The sequence below is a fragment of the Arachis hypogaea genome, chromosome 2, assembly GCF_003086295.3.
Source record: "Arachis hypogaea cultivar Tifrunner chromosome 2, arahy.Tifrunner.gnm2.J5K5, whole genome shotgun sequence".
NCBI lineage: Eukaryota > Viridiplantae > Streptophyta > Magnoliopsida > Fabales > Fabaceae > Arachis > Arachis hypogaea.
Genome location: NC_092037.1, coordinates 15123935 through 15126835, shown reverse-complemented (window position 1 = coordinate 15126835; position 2901 = coordinate 15123935). Strand labels below are relative to the sequence as shown.

The 2901-nt window shown below is 29.5% G+C and overlaps 1 pseudogene; it reads right to left on the bottom strand.

Moving 5' to 3' along the window:
• Positions 1-2081: 2081 nt before the first annotated feature.
• Positions 2082-2688, bottom strand: LOC112722160 (receptor-like protein 44; annotated as a pseudogene).
• Positions 2689-2901: the final 213 nt, after the last annotated feature.

Sequence of the window (2901 nt, the reverse complement as noted above, 5' to 3'; positions counted from 1 at the left end):
AACCACCACTATTCCAGATTTTCTTTCACTTTTTATTTTTAAAATATATAAATCGTCCTAACTTATTTATATTTATTTAATTTTGACTTTTTCAAGTTTCTAACGATTTTATGTTTACAGATTTTCACATTTAAAACAAATCACTTATATTTTCTAACTTGACAATCGTCCCGCCATATTTTAGTAAATTATAAAATTGGCCAGTATTTCTGTAATTTACAATCATTATTCTCATATCTAAAAGATTCAACTGATAAATTAATGTATGTTGTCCAAATTTTTAAAAAATAGTAAAACAGATAATAAAGTTATAAAAAAATTTCATTTTTTTATGCGAGATATTAAAATAATACTTTTCTCCCTTCTATTTTATAAATATACATTCTCCTCTCTTTTAATTTTTAAAAAACCCCTTTTTTTAATCTAGTTTAAACTTTTTGTGTTAACTAATGTTAACTTTATCCATTTAAAAAAAATTATTTTTTACAAAAATATTTATTAACAAAAATTTTATTTTTTATTATTAAATTTTGCTTAACAAAATATCATTTAATAAATTATTCTTTTATTAATTAAATTGCATTTTAAAAAAATTAATAATTATATTATTTTTTTCTAAAATACCCTTTAATAATTTTTTAATTATTAAATTATAATTTTACCAAAATTTTCGTTAACAATTTTTTTATATTTTACTATTAATTTTTTGATATCTATATTTATTATTTTAACATTAACTAAAAAATTTTAGTGAGATTATTTTTTAATATCAATATATATTAATTGTTATACATATTAACAGTGGTAAGATTTTTTTATTTAATATTAAAATAATATATATTGATATCAAAAAATTAATAGTAAATATAAAAATAATTATCAACAAAAATTTTAGTAAAATCACAATTTAATAATTAAAAAATTATTAAAAGGTAGGTATTTTATAAAAAAATAAATTAATTATTAATTTTTTAAAAAATATTTTAGTAAAAATACAATTTAATCAATAAAAGAATAATTTATTAAAGAGTATTTTAGTAAGCCAAATTTAATGATAAAAAATAGATTTTTTGTTAATGGGTATTTTTTAAAAAAATAATTTATTTTTTCTTAAAAAATGGATAAAGTTAATATAGTTAACACAAAAAATTTTAAATGGATTAAAGAGAAAGTTTTTTAAAAGTTAAAAAGGAGAAGAATGTACATTTATAAAATAAAAAAAAGAGAAGTGTCATTTTAATATTTCACAAGAAATGAGAGTAGAATTTTTCCTAAAGTTATTTAACGTAGGGATATAGATGAGTTGAATAGTTATATTTCAAAAAAATTGAGAATTTGACCAATAAAATTGTAATCAATTCGGTTCAGATCAAATTTAAAGTGTTTTGTCATTGGATTCGAACCAATTCGAATCGATTAAATTCAAGTTGAAGCAATAAAGTAATTAGATTCCTAAATAAATGGAAAATATACTGCAGTAAAAAACTAAATGAACAGAAAAAATAAACAAATTAGACGAAGAAACGAATTGTAAAAGTATCAAAATTAAAGTTAATTTTGATGAGAAATGTTTGATAACCAAAGAAAATCAGACAAAATCAACTATAACTTGCCTTATTTAGTATTTATTAATTGTTGCGACAATTAATGAATACTAAATAAGGCAAGTTCTGACTGTTTTTCTTTTTTTTTTTGTCTCCCTAGCATTATCCAATCTTGATAATCATGCAAGTGCGCGATAAAATTTAATTAGATAGAATCAAATATCTAGCCAAATTGGTATTAAAGGTGCAAAGTTTGACTTTAGTCAAATAGCTCATTTCATGCTGCCATCAATTTCCAGCTTCTTAACAATAAAATAAGGAAAAACTACCATTTGTACTCATGAATTTTGCGAACGCTGACAAAAGTATCCATCAAACAAGAAAACTAACGTTGTACCCATGAAAGATGGGTTCCATGTGACAATAGTATCCAAACCGTGATTTTTCGTTGACTTTTTAATAAAATTTCCAAATTACCCCTTCTATCTTCTTCCCCAAATTCCAAATTTCACAACCCTCATCCTTCGTCTTCCTCCTCTACTGCTGCCAGCCACCAGGCATGAGCTGACTGATTTTGCCTTCATCCAGAGCCATCTTGTGCTCCGTGACTTTCAACCATATGCAAACTCCATTGAAGCTGAGGACGAGGCTGGCAAGGCCACTCCCGAGTCCAATCCCAACAATGGCCAAAACAGACAGGCCCTTGGTCTTGATGGGCGGAAGAGGGTAGCCGTAGAGGTAGCGTTGAAGCGGGACAGAGTGCCGGTCCGGTTGGACAAAGAAGGCGGTATGGACCCGAAAAGCCTGTTATTAGAGGCATCAAAGGTGGAGAGCCTGACGAGGAAGCCCAATTGCTGGGGAAGGGACTAGTGAGGAGGTTATCATGGAGGTCAATGACGTTGAGGTAGGCGCACATTGTGAGCTGTGACGGGATCTAGCCTTGGAGTTGGTTAGAAGAGAGGTTGAGGACGGCGAGGTTGACGAGGGACTGGATGTCGGGAGGGATGGGTCCGGTGAGGGCGTTGGAGGAGAGGTTGAGTTATTGGAGGTAGGTGCAGTTGGAGAGGAAGGGAGAGATGGTTCCTCTGAGAGAGAGGTTGTTGAGGGAGAGCCTCAAGATGCGGCCGTTGTTGCAGGTTGCCATTTTCAAGTTGGATAGTAGTCGTTCCACAAGGTGGCTGGCAGCAGCAGAGGAGGAAGATGAAGGAGGAGGGTTGTAAAATTTGAAATTTGGGGAAGAAGATAGAAGGGGCCGGGTAATTTGAGAATTTTATTAAAAAGTCAATGAAAAATCATGGTTTGGGTACTATTGTCACACGGAATCCATCTTTCATGGGTACAACGTTAGTTTTCTTGT